General features: G+C 44.0%; 1 pseudogene; it reads left to right on the top strand.

The window, feature by feature from the left end:
• Positions 1–23,178, top strand: part of LOC134352126 (cytochrome P450 2K1-like) — a 38,640-nt pseudogene that overhangs the window by 2,733 nt on the left and 12,729 nt on the right.

Raw genomic sequence — 23,178 nt, 5'->3', positions numbered from 1 at the left:
TATTACCCATCCCTAGTTACCCTTGAGAAGGTGGCACTGAGCTGCCTTCTTGAAGCGCTGCAGTCCCTGAGGTGTAGGTGCACCCACAGTGCTATTAGGATGGGATTTGCATGATTTTGACCCAGCGACAATGATGGGATGGCGATATGCTTCCAAGTCAGGAAAGTGAGTGACTTGGAGGGGGATTTCCAAGTGGTAGTTGTTTTGGATGTTGCGAAAGTATTATGTAACTCTCCTTGCAAACGCGACGTATCGGGCCGAGACCCTTCATCAGTCCTGTACCTCTTCCTATAGATGCTGTCCGGCCTGCTGCGTTCACCAGCATTTTTATGTGTGTTGCTTGAAATTCCAGCATCTGCAGATTTCCTCGTTGTTTTGAACTGTCTCTGTGTCCACGCCTTCACTAGGCAGGTCTGGCAGTTTGCCGCTACCTAGTGTTGGGAACCATCTGTATCCATGCCTTCACGGGGTAGGTCTGGCCATTTCCCGCTACCTATTTTTGGGAACCGTCTGTGTTCATGCTTTCACTAGGTAGGTCCGGCCGTGTGCCGCTACTTTGTGTTGTCAACTGTCTCGTCGTATTCTGCATTCTGTGTAATGAGTCCTGGCCCTCCATCCTGTACCCAATTAGGGGTCCCAGGTCTTTCTTCTGTGTATGAGTCCCGGCCCTACGTCTTGATTCCAAGGACGTTTCCCGGCTCTGTGTTCCATGTTCCTGTCTCACCCTTGACCAAGGCTCTGTGTTCCTGTCTCTCCCTGACCAAGTTAAGGCTTCGGGATCTTGTCCAGTCCTAGCCACGATCCAAGAAGCTTGTCCTGTCCAAGCCATGACTTTGTGTTCTCGTCTTGTCCATGTGTCTCGCCTAGCCCAGGAGTACCTTGCCCAGCCTGGTGCTGGGGTTCCCTCGTCCTGAGCTGGGGTTCCCTTGTCCTGTTCAGGAGTCTCACGTCCAGTCCTGTTGACCCTCCTTGCCCTATAGCCACGTCTTATCCGCGCCTACTTCTGGCATCTGAGCCCGAGTCAAGCCCCAGGTTCTGGGTCCTTGCCCAGTCTCTGGCTCTGAGTCCATACCCAAGCCTCGAAGAACCCAAGCCTTCAGGGACCCCAGCCATGTCCAGTCTTGTAGCCATGTCATGTCCTTGCCAGGTTCTGGGGTCCGAGCCTGAGGCAAGACCCAGGTTCTAGGTTGTTGTCTAGTCTCTGGCTCGGAGTCCAAGCCCAGGCTCTTAGTTCATACTTCCTTATCTGGGTTCCCTGTTTCTTGTCCATGTCCTAGCCCAGGTCCAGCATCCTAGTCCTGTTCCTTGTTCTTCAGTGTCTGTGTCTTGTACTTCGGTCCACCACCAGCGCCCCCCATTATGATAATGATAGCACATGCTCTCTAATCAGGCAACCTTCTGGTAAACCTCGTCTGCACCCTCTCCAAAGGCTCAACATCCTTCCAATAATGGGGCAAGCAGAACTGAATGCAATACAGCCTAACTAGAGTTTTATAAAGCTGCAAAGTAACTTCCAGAACTTTGAACTCAATGCCTTGACTTATAAAGGCAAGCATGCCATCTGCCATCTTCAATCCTGTAGACCTATGTCGCCACTTTCAGGGAGCAATGAACTTGCACCCCAAGATCCCTCTTCTCATCAATACCAACAAGGGAATTGCCGTTCATAGTGTACTCTCTCCTTGCAATTGAAATGTAAAGAAATAATGAAGGCTCCGGTTCTGGTGAAGAAGATGGTGCCAGCATACAACGTGACCAATGGTGTTGTCCTTCAGACAGTTCACAAAACTATTTCTTTTACTACTTCTAGCAAATATGATTATTTTATAAAGCTATGTGCAATTGAAACCCGTGATTTACATTTTGATGGCGTCTTTTTGGGTCGATTAAGCAATCTGCTGCTTTTTCATCTCTGAAGGAGGTCGGTGCATTTGCAGTGTATGGCCTGGATGCCAAGAAACAGCGCGGAGAGTTTAAAAAGGCAGGTTGCTACCAACGGCTGTCTTTTGGATCGGGACTACAGAGCATCGTGGGAGCTGAATTCTGAAGGAAGGCAGTTTTTTTTTTAAACTTCTTCGAGTTCAAGAAGGACGAGACTGCGCAGGCGCATGACGTCAACAGGACAGTGCGGAGAGTTTAAAAACCCTATACAACAGGCAGCGGAGTGACTGGGAGCAGAGTGTCGGGCTTTGGCGGTAAACGGGAAGAGGCGAGAGCAAAGCACCAACTCTTTTTTTACTCCCCACTCCCCGCCCCCCCCCCACTTCGCGAATCGTCCCGGACAGACAGGAACAGCAGGGCTCTCACAGCTAACGGTACGAGCTAACGGTTTAAAAAGTTCATCTGTTTAGCGAGGTAAGTGGGTGAGTAGAATTATTTTTCCTGTTTCATTCCTGTAGAATTAGACAGCATGCCTGCAGGGTTAGTACTTTATTCGGGGTGTCAGATGTGGGAATCCTGGGAGACCTCCAGCCTCCCTGATGGCCACATCTGCGCCAGATACACCAAGATGCAGCTCCTCAGAGACCGTGTTAGTGATCTGGAGCTGCAGCTTGATGACCTACTGCTTATCAAGGAAAGTGAAGAGGTGATAGACAGGAGCTACAGGGAGGTAGTCATCCCTAGGCAACAGGGGTCAGAGAACTGAGTCACTGTCTAGAGAGGGAAGGGAAATGCCTGGATAGTGGAGAGCACACCTGTGGCTGTCCCCCTCAGCAACAAATACCTTGTTCTGGATGCTGTTGAGGGGGATGACCTGACAGGAGACACCCACGGTGACCGGGTCTCTGGCACTGAGCCTGGCGCTGTTGTGCAGGAGAGAAGGAGGGAGAAGAGAAATCTGGTAGTCGTAGGGAATTCCATATTCAGGGGAATGGACAGGAGATTCTGTGAGCCTGATAGAGATACCCACATGGTGTGTTGCCTCCCAGGTGCCAGGGTACAGGATGTCTCGGATCAGGTCCTGAATATTCTGAAGGGGGAGGTTGAGCAGCCAGTTGTCTTGGTACATGTTGGTATCAATGACATAGATAGGACAAAGGAGGAAGTCCTGAAGAGAGATTTCCAGGAGTTAGGAAGGAAGCTGAGAAGCAGGACCTCCAGGGTAGTAATCTCGGGATTGCTACCCGTACCCCGTACTAGCAAGGGCAAGAATAGTGGGATCAGGCAGATGAATGCATGGCTGAGAGACTGGTGCAGGGGGCAGGGCTTCCGATTCTTGGATAATTGGGATCTTTTCTGGGGGAAGTATGACCGGTTCAAGAAGGACAGGTTACACCCGAACCTGAAGGGGACCAATATCCTGGCGGGAAAGTTTAATAGAGCTGTTAGGGAGGTTTAAGCTAATGTGGCAGAGGGATGGGAACCAGAATGACAGAGCGGAGGAAGGGGAAAACAGAAATAAATCTAAGATAGTGAGCAGTAAAGATGTCAGGAAAGACAGTCAGATGATGGGGCAAATTTGTGGCCATTGGGATGAGTTGCAGTGCAATAAAGTTGCAGTGAAATCAAACAGAGAAGTACCAAATACTTGTCTTAAGGTGTTATACTTAAATGCACGCAGCATAAGGAATAACGTGGATGATCTTGTCGTACAGCTGCAGATTGGCAGGTATGATATTGTGGCCATCACTGAGACCTAGCTAAAGGATGCATGTCTCTGGGAGCTGAACGTCCAAGGATACACGGTGTATCGGAAGGATAGGAAGGTAGGCTGAGGGGGAGGCGTGGCTTTATTGGTAAGAAATGATATTAAATCATTAGAAAGAGGTGATATACGATCGGAAGGTGCAGTATCTTTATGGGTTGAGCAAAGAAATTGCAGGGGTAAAAGGACCCTGATTGCAGTTATTTATAGGCCTCCAAACAGCTGCAGGGATGTGGACTACAAATTACAACAGGAAATAGAAAAGGCTTGTCAGAAGGGCAGTGTTATGATAATTGTGGGGGATTTTAACATGCGAGTGGATTGGGAAAATCAGGTCGGCACTGGATCTCGAGAGAATTTGTAGAATGTCTGCGAGATGGCTTTTTAGAACAGCTTGTTGTTGAGCCCACTAGGGGATTGGCTGTACGGGATTGGGTATTGTGTAATGAACCAGAGGTGATTAGAGAGATTGAGGTGAAGGAACCCTTAGGAGGCAGTGATCATAACATGATTGAGTTCACTGTGAAATTTGAAAAAGAGAAGCCGAAATCTGATGTGTCGGTATTTCATTGGAGTAAAGGAAATTACAGTGGCATGAGAGAAGAACTGGCCAAAGTTAACTGGAAAAGGACACTGGCGGGAAAGACAGCAGAGCAGCAGTGGCTGGAGTTTATGCGAGAAGTGCGGAAGGTGCAAGACAGGTATATTCCAAAAAAAAAGGAAATTTTCGAATGTAAAAAGGATGCAACCCTGGTTGACAAGAGAAGTCAAAGCAAAGGAGAGGGCATACAAGGAGCAAAAATTAGTGGGAAGACAGAGGATTGGGAAGTTGTTAAAACCTTACAAAAGGAAACCAAGAAGGTCATTAAGAGGGAAAAGATTAACTATGAAAGGAAGCTAGCAAATAATATCAAAGAGGATACTAAAAGCTTTTTCAAGTATATAAAGAGTAAAAGGCAGGTGAGAGTAGATTTTGGACCGATAGAAAATGATGCTGGAGAAATTGTAATGGGAGATAAGGAGATGGCAGAGGAACTGAACGAGTATTTTGCATCAGTCTTCACTGAGGAAGACATCAGCAGTATACTGGACACTCAAGGGTGGCAGGGAAGAGAAGTGTGCGCAGTCACAATTACGACAGAGAAAGTACTCAGGAAGCTGAATAGTCTAAAGGTAGATAAATCTCCCAGACCAAATGGAATGCACCCGCGTGTTCTCAAGGAAGTAGCTGTGGAGATTGTGGAGGCATTAGCAATGATCTTTCAAAAGTCGATAGATTCTGGCATGGTTCTGGAGGATTGGAAGATTGCAAATGTCACTCCGCTATTTAAGAAGGGGGCAAGGAAGCAAAAAGGAAATTATAGACCTGTTAGCTTGACATCGGTGTTTGGGAAGTTGTTGGAGTCGATTGTCAAGGATGAGGTTACAGAGTACCTGGAGGCATATGACAAGATAGGCACAACTCAGCATGGATTCCTAAAAAGGAAAATCCTGCCTGACAAACCTATTACAATTTTTTGAGGAAATTACCAGTAGGCTAGACAAGGAAGATGGAGTGAATGTTGTATATTTGGATTTTCTGAAGGCCTTTGACAAGATGTCACACATGAGGCTACTTAACAAGATAAAAGCCCATGGAATTACAGGAAAGTTACATACGTGGATAGAGTGTTGGCTGATTAGCAGGAAACAGAGAGTGGGAATAAAGGGATCCTAATCTGGTTGGCTGCCGGTTACCAGTGGTGTTCCACAGGGGTCCATGTTGGGGCCGCTTCTTGTCACATTGTACATCAACGATTTGGATTATGGAATAAATAGCTTTGTGGCTAAGTTTGCTGACGATACGAAGATAGGTGGAGGGGCCGGTAGTGCTGATGAAATGGAGAGTCTGCAGAGAGACTTGGATAGATTGGAAGAATGGGCAGAGAAGTAGCAAATGAAGTACAATGTTGGAAAGTGTATGGTTATGCACTTTGGCAGAAATAATAAATGGGCAGACTATTATTTAAAGGGGGAAAGAATTCAAAGTTTGGAGATGCAACGGGACTTGGGAGTCCTCGTACAGGATACTCTTAACGTTAACCTCCAGGTTGAGTCAGTAGTGAAGAAGGCGAATACAATGTTGGCATTCATTTCTAGAGGAATAGAGTATAGGAGCAGGGATGTGATGTTGAGGTTCTATAAGGCGCTGGTGAGACCTCACTTGGAGTACTGTGGGCAGTTTTGGTCTCCTTATTTAAGAAAGGATGTGCTGACGTTGGAGAGGGTACAGAGAAGATTGACTAGAATGATTCTGGGAATGAGAGGGTTAACATATGAGGAACGTTTGTCCGTTCTTCGACTATATTCCTTGGAGTTTAGAAGAATGAGGGGAGACTTCATAGAAACATTTCGAATATTGAAAGGCATGGACAGAGTGGATGTAGCAAAGTTGTTTCCGATGATAGGGGAGTCTATTACGAGAGGGCATGACTTGAGGATTGAAGGGCACCCATTCAGAACAGAAATGCGAAGAAATTTTTTTAGTCAGAGGGTGGTGAATCTATGGAATTTGTTGCCACGGGCAGCAGTGGAGGCCAAGTCATTGGGTGTATTTAGGGCAGAGATTGATAGGTATCTGAGTAGCCAGGGCATCAAAGGTTATGGTGAGAAGGCGGGGGAGTGGGACTAAATGGGAGAATGGATCAGCTCATGATAAAATGGCGGAGCAGACTCAATGGGCCGAATGGCCGACTTCTGCTCCTTTGTCTTATTGTCTAAACCTGGAGACATGGTACGAGCCTATGATCGACTCCATTTCTGGCAGCTTACAGAGGACCCCGCAGTTCATGTTATATGTATTTCTGGTTTCTGGTTACTTCTCTTGTTTGTGATTTGACTCCTTTCTTATTGCTATTTTGTGTGATTTTCATCAGGGTAGACTGTCTCTGTGGCTTGCAAGCAATGAACTACACAGTGCTACATGGAACTAAACTGAACTTTCCTGAACTGTCTCAAGGATGCTGTGGTTTTCATCTTTCATATTCTGTGTTTTTCCCTTGTTCTTTGCCATTTGATCTTTTGTTCTGCATTGGGTGTTCAATGCTTTCTTTGACCGGGTTCCCTGGTGTTTCCTTCTTTCGTGGCTGTCTGTGGGAATACAAATCTCAGGGTTGTATACTGTATGCATACTTTGATAATAAATGTACTTTGAACTTTAAAGATTGTAAACACTTGAAATATAAATGTTATAAACTTCGTCAAAAATAAAAAGCCCGGGTATTTCAGGTATAAGAGGATAGAATTACTCAGAGCCCATGAAGGATATAGAGGTGGCAGAAGTCAGCGGAAGCAGGGAATTTAGAAGAGCAAAGGAGTCGTGGAATATCCTTGTTTTAAGTCTAATTATAAAACACTTTGGGTTGCCGTGGTAGCATACTGGTTCATATATCACAGCTCAGGGAATCGGAGTTCAGAGTTCAGTTCCGACACTGTCTATAAGGAGTTTGTATGTCCTCCCCATGAGGATTGTGGGATTCCTCAGGATGCTCTGGTTTTCTTCCATAGCCCAAAGACGTACAGGTCAGGGCATTCACTGGTCATTACAGATTGTCCTGTGATGAGGCTGGGGTTAACTAGGGGCGTTGCTGAGCAGTGAGGCTTGTTGCACCAGAAGGGCTTGTTCTGCCCTGTATCTCTAAAGAAATAAATAAACAAACAAACAAACAAATAAATAAATAAAATGAAGACCTTCAACTGCCCTGAATGGTGGGAGCAAATACAGAGGAGAGTTAGGAATGGATGACGTACACTCAGTGGACACTTTACCTGGTACAGGAGTGGGAGCCAGTGTGATCTTCTGCTGCTGTAGCCCATCCACTTCAAGGTTCAACATGCTGTGCATTCAGAGATGCTTTTCTGCTCACCACTGCTGTAATATGTGGTTATCTGAGTTATTGTCATCTTCTTGTCAGCTTGAATAAGTTTGACCATTCTCCTCTGTCCTCTCTCATTTACAGTTGGTTTTTATCCACAGAACTGCCACTCACTGGGAGTTTTGTTCACTGTTTGCACCATTCGCTGTAAACTCTACAGACCTTTGTGCATGAAAATCCCAGAAAATCAGCAGCTTCTGAGATACTCAAAGCACCCTGTCTAGTGCAACAATTATTCCATGGTCAAAGTCATTTATTTCTTCCCCATTCTGATGTTTGGACTGAACAACAAATGAACCTCTTGACTATATCTGCATGCATTTATGCACTGAGTTGCTGCCACATGATTGGCTGATTAGATGTTTGCATTAATGAGGTGTCTGTGTGTACTTAATATAGTGGCCACTGAGTCTCATTCCCGGGCTGTACACTAGTGGCCATTTCTGATGAAGTGATAATATAACTGAATATAAAAAACAAGGATTTAATTGTTTAATTAATTAATTGATGATATAAGTGTGTTCCTCCTATTTAAGCTGTCTGAGAAATATGGTCCAATCTTCACCATCAAGCTTGGAATGATGAGAGCTGTGGTCCTGGCTGGCTACGAGACAGTGAAGAATGCTCTTATCAACCATCCAGATCAGTTTGCAGGAAGAGCCCACATCCCGATATTTGATGATTTAACACAGGGTTTCGGTAACTATCGACATCATTATTATCAAACCAATTTACATTTGGTTGCATCCTCATTCTGCTCAGTTCAGTTCTTGTTGGAGGCTTGTTATTCTGAAGTGTAAAGCTTGCAATGGTCTCAGACTCAACATGAACACACAAGATTATGCAGGTCCTGAAACTCCAGAGTAATACACACAAAGTACTAGAGGAACTCAGCGAGGCAGGCAGCACCTACAGAGAGGAATAAAGAGTCAATATTTCAAGCCGAGGCCCTTAATTGTGACCGGAAAGAAAGGGGGTAGAAGCCAAAATAAGAAGCTGGAGTGAGGGGAAGGAGTACAAGATGGAAGGTGACAGGTGAAGTCAATTGAGGGGAAGGTGGGTGGATGGGGAAAGAGTGTGGTTGAAGTGAGAAGCTGGGGTGGGGGTGGTAAAAGTGAAACCAGGTGAGGAGGAGATTTGGTAGGTTGAGGAGAGGTAGGGTGGATGATGTGAGAAGCTGGGAGCATCTTCAAATGTCCTTGCAATCATTTGCAAACCCTGCTTAATATAATCTCACTATACCCAGGAAATTTATCCCTGCGGAAATTTTCATTGGTGTACAGAGGGAGTGTGGTACTATTGGGGTGTGAAATGAGTCACCAAGCTGGACTTCCATCAGGGCACTATAAAAGATTGTGTGGCCATATTTTAAAGAGTTTGTTCTACCTGTTATCTTTGCCAGTGCTGATCCCAGTAACAACACACATGCAGGTTACTGGGATCATAGGCTACCATAATTTACCCCTAGTATAGGCATGTGATTGGACAGTCATGACCTAGAAAGTTATATGGCAATGTAAGAACACAGGTTGTTTCTTGGTGTTTGGTGTAAGTATGTTGTATTGTAGGCCATGAACTAATTTAATATAAAAGAAAACATCTAACTGCAATGAGTCAAAGACAATGGAAAAAGGCAAACTAGATGTCTCTGTTCTAGCCATGTGGTAGAAGCAATGGATGCTGCCATTTTGTGAGACTGTTCTGCAACCTCCATTTTGTGAACTGGTTCTGCTCAGATGAGGCTGGATCAAACCACTTACAGGTGAACAAATAAAGCACCTGATAATCTGCTGAACTTGAGATCATTTCCAAATAAGACATTGTTTGTGAGATGCTCATATATAACACCTTTCAGCCTTGTATTCATCAACCGGTCACAGAGGCTCCATGCAGTGGGTTATGCCCCTCAACAGTCTCCAAAGCTATTATTGAGGGTAAAGGTCACAGGGGTAATCTGTGGCTGCCCACTTCCCTTCCTTCTCCTGGCAGTCACCTAGGTACTGTACTCCTGAATCCAAGGGGTGACCAGCTTCCTGCAGCTCCTATCTATGACTCCCATATGAGTCAAAGGTCAGCAAACTGAAGCTGCGGCTCCAGTTCCTTAACATGTTCTATCAGGAGCTGCAACTCAGTGCACCTGGGTGCAGATATGGTTATCCAGGAGTGGGATGGACTCCCAGAATCCCACATGTCACACACAGAACAAAACACAGCCCTGGAGCCATTCTTGCCGCACTAACTGGGCCCTAAAAAATCAGGAATGAAGAATAAAGAAACAGGAAAAAAAACTTATCAACCTGATACCACATAAGTCCAATAAGCCAATGGCACTCCAACACTGGCCCGCTCATACAATGACCACTGTGCTTGCTCCTATCTTATTATTCACCTTTCTAATAAATCCCATTCACTGATCGGATGCAACCAATTCCGAAATCTGCCATGAAGCTCTACTGTTTCGTAAACTTCAGCCACATACCGAAATGATATCACTGCTTCCTCGCGTGCTCCTCCTCACTGGTTGGGTGCAGTTTTGGGTGGGAGGGAAGAATAAAATTCATGACTTAAATTGTCGTCCTAGGTTACCATTGTTTGTTTAATTAATTATTTGTTGAGCTACATTATGGAACAGGCTTTTCCGGCCCACGTGATCACAGAGAGAAGTTATAAACTCCTTACAGGCAATGGTGGGAAATAAACCCGGTCACCTGTTCTGCAAAGCCTTGTGCTAACCATTACACTGCCATGCTGCCCCATTGATACTTGTGTTCAGCAGTTAAAATAAAAGCTCCAAATTAATTAAAAGTTGAGTACTGAATTGCCTAACGTGAGTCTGGTAGCGATAGGTCACCACTATAACTCCATTAGATAGAAAGCACATTTCTTCGTTTTTGATCAGATTTCATTTGGGTAGCAGGTTGCATTGACAACTTGTCTGAATAATTATAGGCATTGTTTTGAGTAACGGGGAATCGTGGAGGCAAATGCGAAGGTTTCCCATGTCCACTCTACGGGACTTTGGAATGGGCAAGAAAACTATTGAAGATACAATCATTGAAGAAGCCCATTTCCTGATAAAAATGTTTGAATCCCATAAAGGTAAGTCCAAGTGAGTAAACATAAAAAGCATAGAACATTGCAGTATAGTAAAGGCCCTTCGGCCCACAATATTGTGTTGTCCTTTTCACCTACTGTAAGATTATTAATCTAAACCTTCCCTCTGACATAGCTCTCCATTTTTGATCGTCCATGCTCCTATCTAAGATTTTCCTAAATGTCTCTGATATATCTGCCTCCACCAGCACTTTTCATGCACTCACCAGTCTCTGTGTGAATACTTACTAACATCTCCTCTGTACTTTCCATTAATCACCTTAAGTTTATCCCCCCTCATATTAAACATTTCCACACTGGGACAAAGTCTCTGGCTGTCCACTCAATCAACGTCTCTTGTAAACCTCCATCAAGTCACCTCCCATCTTCCTTCACTCCAAAAACAAACATCCTAGCTCATTCAGTCTATCCGCAGTGGAATGGGAAGCAGTGTATTTCATCTGTGTATTAAAAAGTACCAGAAAAATTCATATTGCAGAAAAAGCCTTTGGTGTCTCAATGTGTGTTTGCTCAGCCTTTAGCTCACTGGTTATTAACCTGACTGGTGTCTGTCTTTGTACTAAACGTTGCTGCCAAATTGAAGAGCTAGACATCAACAAAAAGAGTCAATTCAGGGTAATTAATAAAGAGTTGAAAGTTCAAATCTATTGCCCAAGTACATTCTGTCACCAGGTAGTACCCTGAGAGTCGTTTTCCTGCAGACATTCACAATAGAACAATGAAATACAATAGAATCAATGAAAAACAACGCTCAAACAAATACTGACAAGCAACCAATCTTGCAAATTGTGTAAATATAAACATAATAATAATAATAATAATAAATAGCCACAACTGGAAAAATAGCAGCAATGATAATATTCAATGATGATTAGTAAAAAAAAATTACTTGGTTTCATCCATGACTATTAATACATCCCAACAATTTTCTGAAATAAGTGCCCAATTTTCAGAAAATACATAAAACATATCCCTTACCTTAAGGAGAAATCACAAATGACGCCCTACTAACAAAATATCATCCTACTAATTGGTTATAAACGAAATATGAAATTGTAACATTGTGCATCTCAAATCTAATTGCCACAAAGATTTAACCACAAAATACAAGGGGAGATTGAAAAGTTCATGGCCTAAGGTAGAAGAAATCAATTTTAGAAAACCTAGCACATTTATTTTTCAACATAGTCCCCTCCTACATTTACACACTTTGTCCAGCAGTCATGCAGCACACGGATCCCTTCTTTGTAGAAGTCGGCGTCTTCGACCTCCAGAAAGTGGTCCACAGCAGGAGTGATTGATAAGTTTGTGGCCTAATGTAGAAGGAGATGAGCTATTAACTTCAAACTTTCCGCATAATCAGACAAAGACTTGAACTGCACGTGCAAGTAACAAGAGCCGGACTTCGGAGAAAATGCTCCCGAGTTTGAATCCAGCTGGCTCCCTTGCACACTTTCATCTGTGCTGGGTGGAGCATCGAGCTAGCAACTCAGCCTCGTCAAAATAGGAAAGCCTGCTTAAAAAAAAACGCGATCATGACTGCTTCCCAATGACTCCAATCGGAGTTAAGGGCTTTCTTCTTCTTCTTCACTGACTCATCATCAGTTGGATCTTACAGGCACAAGTGTATTTTTGCTGCAATCAATTGCAACACCTTGACTGCACACAGGTCTCCAAACATAGATCTCCATTTAACTAATTATGTGACTTCTAAAACCATTTGGCTGCACCAGTGATGACTTGGTCAGTCACATTAAAAGGGGGGGGGATACTTATGTAATTAATTATTTTCTTTTTCCTATTTGTAATTAATTTAGGCCACTTTGTAAAGATCTGTTTTCACTTTGACATAAAAGAGTGTTTTGTGTTGATCAGTGTCAAAAAAGCTAAATTAATTCCACTGTGATTCAATGTTGTAAAACAATAAAACATGAAAACTTCCAAGGGGGGGATGAATAATTTTTATTGGCACTGTACATAACATATAGAAATCAATAAGTGAAAATCACCAGAAATGTGCTAAATTAAAAGAGGAAACTGAAAGACTATTCAGGATACTTAATAAAGAGTCAAATGGTATTCAGCATTATCAGTAACTTGTGAATGATCTGTGTTTCTGCAGGCCAAGAATTTAACCCAACCATTCAGTTAAATGCTGCTGTGGCCAGTATCATCTGTTCCATAGTTTTTGGTGATAGATTTGATTATGATGACCAAACATTCATCATTTTAGTAAAGACAATAAATGAAAGTAATGAGCTTGCTGGTTCTCCAATGGTTCAGGTAAGTAAGACCATAAGACCATAAGGCATAGGAGCAGAATTAGGCCATTTGACCCATCAAGTCTGCTCTGCCATTCAATCACAGCTGATCCTTTTTCCCCTCTTCAGCCTCACTCCCCAGTCTTCTCCCCATGACCTTTGATGCCATCGTCAATCAAGAACCTATTAAGCTCTGCCTTAAATACACCCAACGGCCTGGCCTCCACAGCTGCTGGTGGTACTAAATTCCACAAATTCACCATCCTCTGGCTAAAATCTCATTGTTCACCAGAAGTGCAAATACACATTCAGTGCCATTACCTGTATATCTGCTCATTAATGGAAATATCTGATCACCCAGTCATGTGGCAGCAACTCAATGCATAAAGGCATGCAGACAAGATGAAAGGATTCAGCTGGTGTTCAGACCAAATATCAGAATGGTGGAAATGTTAGCTTGATCGTGCAATGATTGTTTCTGCCATATGGGGTGTTAAGTTTCTCAGAAACGGCTGATTTTTTGGGATCTTCACACAAAACAGTTTCCAGAGTTTACAGAAAATGATGCAAAAAATAAAAAAGAAGCATCTAGTGACAGCGGTTCTGTGGGTAAGAATGCCTTGTTCATGAGAGAAGTCAGAGGAGGATTGGCAGACCGGTCCAAGTTGACAGGAAGGCGACAGTAACTCAAACAACCACACATTGCAACAGTGGTGTGCAGAAGAGCATCTCTGAACACACACCACATCGGACTTTGAATTGGAAGTACTGCAGCAGCAGAAGACCATGAGCATACGCTCTATTAGGGACGGGAGCTGCCCAATAAAGTGGCTACTGAGTCTATTTCAATTGTAGTTTATTTGCAAAAAGTCCCAGCAGCTATTTTTGGGATTTGCAAATACCTGCCCTTCAATTCATGAACAAAGCTACTTATACAGTCGACTAGTGAGTTTGTGACAGAGAAATGTTCTCCATTGATCTATCAGTAAACCGCCATTGTGTACCATCCAGTGATTCCACACAGTGGTCAGACATGGCCTTTGGACTCTGTGGATCTGTCCTTTCAGACATACGTTCCTGACCAGAACAACTGTGGTAATAAACACCTGTCAACAACTGTAATTAAAGTCAAGGATCAACTTTATTTGCCATACACAGTAGTGTGCCAAAGTCCGACGCTCAAGTATGTAGCTACAGTGCCTAAGACTTTTGCGCAGTACTGTATGTTGGTTAAAGTAGGAAAGTGACTGGGAATCAGAAATAAGAGCACTTAGTTTCGTTTTAGTTCAGTAATATTAAGTGTTATTTGAAAACTGGAAAGACATAATATACAGTACTGTGCAAAAGTCTTAGCCCACTAGCTATAGATATTTTCCTAAGGATTTCGCACAGTACTGTACATTTGCATGTATTAGGAATTTGCTGTGGTGTGTTGGTGCGACATGCAACTAAAAGAGCAGCAACATTTAACAAAATAAAGAATAAAAAAATATGTAAAGAATAAAGTTAAAGTAAAAATATGAGATAAAATGTTCATAAATGCATAAACACCAGCCTGTATTTACAATTTAAACAGCATTATAAAAAGTGATTTAAGGTGTTTAAGGGGCAGTGCAGTGATGGGGGTAATAGATAGAGGAAGGTCGAGGTGGTCTACAGTAACTTTTACAGCTGATCAGATTAAGTACCTGGGTGAAGAAATGTTTCAGATGGCATGACATTTTTGTTTTACTAGCCTTATAGCACTTTGCTGAAGGGAGTTTTTGGAAAACATTATTTTGCTGAGTGGGTAGTGCCTGCGATGATTTTTCTAGCACACCTAATTTAACATTTTTAATGCTTTTTTGCCATTTCTCAAATCCATGCAGGTTTTTGGTATTGATTATGAATTGCTTGTTTTGATGTTGAACTGGTTCTCACAACCAGACTGTGTAACAGTTTATACCCGCAAGCCATTAGACTCCTCAATTCCGAGTCTAATCTCACACACAACACACACACACACACACACACACAAAACTGAACACCACTCCACTCCCTTTGCAATATTTGCTCATTTCTTTCTCAATTGCTGCTAAAACATTGTTTACATTTACATTTATATCATTTATTATTATATTGTAATTTGACCTTTCCTATACCTATAGTCTTGTTTATTAATTAACGTGCTATCTTGCACTGTTCTGTACACTTTATGTAGTCCCGTGTAGGTCTAAAGTCTAATTTAGTTTTGTGTTGTTTCATGTAGCACCATGGTTCTGGAGGAACGTTGTTTTGTTAGGGCTCCCCAAACTTTTTTGCACCGCGGGCCCGTTTAACTTTGACAATATTCTTGTGGACCTGCCGACAGCGGGGGGGGGGGTTTAAGTTCAACAATGGGCGTGACAAGGGATGAGGAAAGGTGCAGCTGACTCATATTGTTTCATATCGCCAAATCATATTGTTTCCTCACCGCCCAGTAGCATATCTTTGCCGCCTGGTACCGGTGCGCCACCCAGTGGTTGGGAACCAGTGTACGAGCAGTTATGATTGAGATGACAATAAAAGCAACTTCACTTGACTTGACTTGACTTAACATAGAATGGAACTTCATTGCCATTGCTCAAAACAACGAGATTACGGTGCTACACCAGCCCATGCAAAACAAATATTTACAATGAATGTGATATGGCTTAATTTGTTAAGAAATCCCATATTTACACACAACAAGTGACTTTGATAGTCCATAACAGTCAAATGCCATTGTTAAGCTGGGGTAGAGCATTATTCAGCTGTAGAAACCCCCGGGGAAGAAGCTGTTTTTCAGTCTTACTGTTTTGCCTAAGAGTTTCTGTATCTCCTAACAGCTGGCAGGAGATTGATCTGAGAGTGTTCAGGATGGGTTGGGTCTTTAATAAGGTTATGAGCATGCCGTTGGCATTTAGAGTTGTAGATTGTCTCCAAGTCCAGTAGTTGAGTCCCAGTGATGTGCTGAGCTACACTAATCACTTGTTGGAGTGGTGTGTGATCAGTTTTACTGCAGCTTGAGTACAACACTGCAATTCCGTATGTCAGTATGCTCTCTATCGCACTTTGACAAAAGTTGGCCAGCAATGTTTGGAGCAGATTAGCTCTCCAGAAGCACCTCAGGTAGTATAGTCACTATGATAGATTCATAGAAAAGTACAGGATCAGCAACAGGCCCTTTGGCCCATCTAGTCCATGCCGAGCCATTTAAACAGCCTACCATGTTCCTCAGTGCCCTACCATTCACCATGCAAGGCCTACCCTGGTTGGTCCAACCGAAGTGCAACACCTCGCGCCTCTGTCGTTTCTCATTGGATTTTTTTCCATTTGGTCCAGATTCCCCTGCAAGCCATGGTAGTCTTCCTCACTAATCACCGTGCCTTCCCTATTATCATAGTTGTGTTGACGGACCAAGAGAGCTTCTCAGTGATGTTCATCGACAAAAACCTGAAGCTGGAATCCCTTTCCACTAGCTCACCATTTATGAATAACAGGGCTTGTTTGACAAGGACCTCTTGCCCTCCTGAAGTCAATTATCATTTTTTGTTTTCTTGATGTTGAGTGATCGGTTGTCGTTCCTGCACCAATCAGACAGAGTTTCAGCACCTCCTCTCTGTTTGGTATTGCTTGTGATTAGGCCAATCACAGTCGTGTCATCTACAAATTTGGTGATTGACTTTGTAGCATGAGCGGGAGTGCAGGGATAGGTGAAGAGAGAGTGGAGAAGGGGATTCAGTGCACACCTCTGTGGGGCACTGGTATTCAGGGTTGGGGGAGGGGTGTTGATGTGTACTTGCCCAATATCACCATCTGAGAAAGATTAGTGAAGAAGTTCAGGATCTAGATACAGATTGATATGCAAAGACCTACATTGTGGAGCTTGACAACGCTTGTTCGGTAGTGTTTTGTTAAAGGCTGAGTTGTAATTAACCAAAACCATCCTGATGTAGGTGTCTTTGTGATCTTAGTGTTCCAACACAGTCTGAAGGGTGATCAAATTGGCATCTTTAGTTGACCTATTGACCTTGTAGACAAACTGGTGCTAGTTCAAGGTAGCCGGCATGATATCCTTGATGTGGGGCATGACCAATCTTCCCAAGCACTTGGCAACTATGGGAGTGAGTGCCCCTGGTCTGTGGTCATTAGGACATGTTGCCACTGATGCCCCAGGGATTAGTATGACAGTGGCTGCTTTGAAGCATGCTGCAACTAGAGCCAGGGACAGCGAGAAGTTGTAAGTATCCATCAGCATTTCCCTCTATTTCAGAACAATACTACTGATAGCAATGTTTTTATTTACAGCTTTATAATGCTCTTCCCATATTGGGATTTCTACCCGGTTCACACAAGAAAATGCAAAAAAAGGAAAGATTGGTTTGGCGGTTTATCGAAGACTTCATAACCAAGAACTACCAGACACTGGATGCAAATGATCCAAGGAGCTTTATTGATGTGTTCATGTTGAAACAGCAGCAGGTACGGTCATAGTTTGCATGTTACACTTTTTATAAAATTCCAGAGTTAATGAAATATTTTGAATTTAATTCCTCGGGACTATGGTGGGTTTCAAACTCCTGTCTCTAAGCTCCTGTATTCTAAAGGGAGGATGAGGTAATCATGGCTGACATGGAAGTCAAAGACACCAGCAGCATGGAAAGTGTCAGGGGGTAGAAGTGAGCTTTAATAAAGAGAAGGCTCTTGGGAAGGTGAAAGATCTGAAGGTAGATAAGTCACCTGGATCTGATGGATAGCATCTCAAGGTTCAGGAAGAGCTAGCTGAGGAGCTTATGGAGGCATTACTAGTGATATTTCAAAAGTCACTAGATTCTGAAATGGTTCTGGCAGACTGAAAAATTGCAAAAATCACTCCAATATTTAAGAAGGGTGAGAGGCAAAAGACAAGAAATTATAGGCCAGTTAGCCTGAGTACAGAGGTTGGTAAGGTGCCGGAGTCCATTACTAAAAGTAAGACTGCTTAAAAAGATAAGATCCCATGGTATTAAATGATTGATACGAGCATGGATAAACGACGGGAGGCAAAGAGTGGGAATAAAAAGGGTGTTTTCTCTTTGGCTGCTGGTGACTCATGGAGTTCCATGGGGGATGGTGTTGGGAACACTTATTTCACATTATACATCAATGATCTGGATGACGGAATTGATGGCTTTATGGCCAAATATGCATACAATATGAAGATATGTGGAGGGACATGTAGTGCTGATGAAGCAGGGAACCTTCAGAAGGACTTGGGCATATTAGGAGAATGGGCAAAGAAGTGGCAGATGGAATACAGTGTAGGAAAATGTATGGTCATGTACTTTGTTAGAAGAAATAAAAGCATAAACTCTTTTCTAAATGGGGAGAAAATTCAGAAATCAGAGGTGCAAAGTAACTTGGGAGTCCTTGTACAGGATTCCTCAAATGTTAACTTGCAGGTTGAGCTGGTAGTAAGGAAGGCCAATGCAATGTTAGCATTCACTTCTTGAGGGCTAAGGTATAAGTGCAAGAATATAATGCTGAGGTTTTATAAGGCATTGCTGAGACTGCTCTTGGAGCATTGTGAGCAGTTTTATTCTATTATCCAAGAAAGGATGCTCTGGAATTGAAGAACGCTCCAGAAGACATTTACAAGAATTATTCTGGGAATGAAAGGGTTCACACATGAGGAGCGTTTGATGGTGCCAGGCCTGTACTTTTGGGAAGAATGAAGGGATCTCTTTGAAATCTGTTGAATATTTGGAAGTGTGAATATTGAGAGTGTGGTTGTAAAGAGGATGATTCCTGTAGTTCCTACATTGGGGGTGGGGTGGGGGGTCTAGGACCGGAGGGCACAGCTTCAGAACACAAATAACAGTGATGAAGAGTAAGTTATTTAACCAGAGGGTGGTGAATTTGTGGAATTCTTTACCACAGTTAGTTGTGGTTGCCACGTCATTTAGTATATTTGAAGTATAGGTTAATAGCTTCTTGATTAAGGAAAGTGTCAAAGGTTATAGAGAGAAAGTAGCAGAATGGGGTTGACACTGTTAATTCATCACGATGGAATGGTGGAGAAAACTTTGTGTCAAATGGCCTAATTCTGCACATGTATCTTATGATCGTATCATCCTTTACAGGAATCAGGTAACCCAAATACATACTTCCATGAAAACAACCTCATATTCACAGTAGCCGACCTGTTTGCTGCTGGAATGGAGACAACTTCGACCACCCTTCGTTGGGCTATGCTACTGATGATGAAATATCCACAGATTCAGGGTAAGAAGTATCTGATTGATGACTGTTTTCCCTCATGTGAGACTCTGTGTTCTAACCCTGCTGCTGAGTGTATTCACTATTTTCTTGTGTTCCAGAAAAAGTCCACGATGAAATCAACACCGTTATTGGTTCAGAGCGGTTCCGCAGAACTGAAGATCGGAAAAATTTGCCATACACCAATGCAGTGATCCACGAAATCCAGAGATTTGCTAACATTGTGCCATTGAACATCCGCACTCAATAACAGAGGACTTGAACTTCAAAGGATATTTCCTTCCAAAGGTATGTGAGGTGAAATGAGTGACTGATTGCCAGCAATTTTTCTTTGAAAATGCAAATGGATTGTTTGTGTCTAAGTACTTAAAATTCCTGGGTGTAATTTTATATAACACATAAAACTGACATATTCAAATTTTTGGAAGCATCAAGCATGGGTCAGCGGAGGGCAACTTGCAATAAAATGGACTTTGTTTTTTGTTCTAATTGTGTCGCACTTGTATCATTTTTTATCATGAACATTTTTGTGGTGAATGTTCTATCTCTGGAAATCTCACTCCACTCTTTCAGAAGGGAGGGAGGTAAAGACAGGAAATTGTAGACCAGTTAGCCTGACCTCAGTGATTGGGAAGGTGCTTGAGTCCATTATGAAGGATGATGTTTTGCGGTACATGGAGGCCCATGATATTAGAAATGGCCAAAGTCAACATGGTTTCCTTCAGAGGAAATCTTGCCTGACAAATCTTTTGGAATCCATTGAGGAAACAACAAGCAGGATAGACAAAGGAGAGTCAGTCAATGATGTTTACTAGGATTTTCATAAGGCCTTTCACAAGGTAGCGCACATGAGGCTTCTAAACAAGATATGATGATGGTGAAAATCTTGTGATGCTATGTGCCTGCAATGTTTCACCCGTGCATACACATATTTGGACATCTGATGATAAAGCCCTCCTCACTGTTGACCGGATCTACATGGAATGCTAGCAGAAGAAAGTAGCATCCATCGTCAAAGGCCCCCATCATCCAGGCCATACTCTCCTCTCTCTACCACCATCAGGCAGGATGTTCAGAAGCCACAGGTCCCACACTACACAGTGCAGGAGCAGTTAATACCCTTCAGTCACCAAACTCCTGAACTGGCGTGAATAACTTCAATCACCACTGTTCAGAACTGATTCTACAACCTACAGACTCACTTTCAAGGATTCTTTACAACTAATGTTTTCTGTATTATCTTCATTTGCAGTGTTTTTCTTCTTGTTTGTCAGACTTTCACTGTGTATAATTTTTTCCATAAAATTCTGTTATATTTCTTTTTTCCTGTAATGTGTGCAAAAAAATGAATCTCAAGGTAGTTAATTGCAGCAGATGTGCATTACAGAGCGCATCAAAATGACCCCACGTTGCTAGCCAAGAAAGATGCCTTTACCAACGCAAGAAGAAAGGTGTAGAAAAAACTTCACGAGATGCAGGACAGCTGGTTCAGCAAGAAGGCCGATGAAATCCAGGGCTATGCAGACAGCCACGACATAAAGCGCTTCTACTATGCACTTAAGGCTGTATACGGACCCCAGTCCTCCAGCTCCTCACCTCTCCTCAACGCAGATGAGACGCAGCTGCTGACAGAGAAGAAGCAGATTCTGGATCGGTGGGCTGAGCACCTTAACGACGTCCTTAACCGCCCTGCCGACATCAACGACGAGGCCATTGCCCGCCTGCCCCAGGTAGAGATCAACAAGAACCTCAACACCCTCCCCACAGTAGATGAAGTCAGGAAGGCAGTGAAGCAACTCTCCTGTGGCAAAGCACCAGGACCCGATGCAATCCCTGCTGAGGTATACAAAGCAGGAGGCCCTGTCACGATGCAAAAGCTGACTGTTCTCTTCCAGTCCATGTGGAAAAAGGGACAGGTCCCGCAACAGCTGAAAGATGCCAGCATAGTCCACATCTACAAGAGGAAAGGCAACCACCAGTCTTGCGACAACCACCGAGGCATCTCCCTCTTGTCCATTGCGGGGAAGATTCTGGCCCGCGTCCTGCTCAACCGCCTTCTCCAACATCTTGAGCAAGGTCTGCTCCCAGAAAGCCAGTGCGGCTTCCGTGCTGAACGTGGGACCGCGGACATGATTTTTGCTGCGCGCCGACTCCAGGAAAAATGCCAAGAGCAACACAGCGACCTCTTCGTGACCTTTGTCGATCTAACCAAGGCTTTCGATACGGTCAGCAGAGAAGGCTTGTGGAAGATCATGGAGAATTTTGGCTGCCCCAGCAAGTTCATCACAATCGTCCGGCAGTTACATGACGGTATGATGGTGAAAGTTCTGGATGACGGCGACGAGTCAGAGGCCTTCCCAGTGACAAATGGCGTCAAACAAGGCTGCGTTCTTGCCCCGACTCTGTTCAGTATGGTATTCTCTGCCATGCTGACAGATGCCTTCTGTAACTACGAAGAAGGAATCCACGTCAGGTACAGGACTGACGGCAGGTTGTTCAACCTTAGGCGCCTGCAGGCAGTTAGAAAGGTGCGAGAGACTGTCATCGGAGACTTCTTGCTTGCTGATGACTGCGCACTCAACGCCAGCACAGAGCAGGAGATGCAGCGTGAAATGGACTGCTTCTCACAAGCCTGCGACAACTTCGGACTCGCTATCAGCACCAAAAATACCGAAGTTATGTACCAGCCTGCCCCAGAAAAGCCATACCAGGAGCCACGCATCACGGTGAAGGGCCAGAACCGCCAGGCAGTCGACAACTTCACCTACCTGGGCAGCATACTCTCTCGCACAGTGAACATAGACGCTGAGGTCAACAACAGGATTGCCAAAGCCAGCGCCGCCTTTGGGAGACTCCGTGAGAACGTCTGGGAGCGGAGAGGACTCAGCCTTACCACCAAGCTGAAGGTCTATTGTGCAGTGGTCCTTACCACCCTCCTTTACGCCAGCGAGACCTGGACTGTCTACAGCAGATACGCCAAACAGCTCAACCACTTTCACCTGAGCTGTCTCCGCAGACTCCTCCGCATCAGGTAGCAGGACAAAGTCCCCGTCACGGAAATCCTGGAACGAGCTGGGTTCTGCAGCGTCTACACCCTCCTGATGAAAGTCCAAGCCAGGTGGGCTGGACATGTGGTCAGAATGCCAGACAGTCGATTGCCTAAGCAGCTGCTGTACGGAGAACTGTGTCAGGGCAAGTGCTCAGTCAGGGGGCAGAAGAAACGTTACAAAGACTGCCTCAAAGCATCCCTCAAAGGCCTGGGTGTCGACATCAACACGTGGGAGACGCTTGCCCTCCACCGTCCAGCTTGGCGCAGCAAGATCCCCACAGGAGCCCGTGCAGCTGAAGCCAGGCGCATCATCGAGGAGCAACGAAGGCGTGCTGTGCGCAAGGCCCGAGCAGCATCCACTGCCACGACAGCACCCACCCACTTGTGTCCCACATGTGGGCGAGCCTTCAGGGCCCTTGGCCTCATCAGTCACCTCCAGACCCACAGCCACCAATCTCCCATTTGACTTTGAAGCCATGGTCATCTTCGACTATGAAGGACGAACAACATGTGTAACACCCTGGTAAAGGTTTCACTGCTAATGCTGTAGGGTATTCATCTAATGGTCTTCCTGTAGAAGCAGAGTTAGTGTTATTGTTAAAGATAACGGGTGCTTAGAAATGTTAGCCATGCAATCAGGAGAGAAGGCTGGGGGAGCAGGTTTTTTTTTTGTGCCTGACACCGGTGTGAGCTTTGCTTTTTGTTGGGCGGGAGGTGAAGACAGAAGACGCTGGAGAGAACCAATTGTAGGATTCAATCCGGTGGGGAGCATTTTTCAATAGAGCAAGGTGCAGGAATCTGATGAGGATCTGTGACTATGAATTTTGGAAGAGTTGAGCTCCCACCTGTGCATATTTGACTGTTTAATTATAATGGGCACTTTTTGTATTTTTTTCTTTGCTTTACTAACTCTTTAGTTAATCTTCATAAATATAC

Source organism: Mobula hypostoma, chromosome 9 (assembly GCF_963921235.1).
Source record: "Mobula hypostoma chromosome 9, sMobHyp1.1, whole genome shotgun sequence".
Lineage (NCBI taxonomy): Eukaryota > Metazoa > Chordata > Chondrichthyes > Myliobatiformes > Myliobatidae > Mobula > Mobula hypostoma.
The sequence above is the reverse complement of the archived record's forward strand: the minus strand, read 5'-3'. Positions and strand labels throughout refer to the sequence as shown.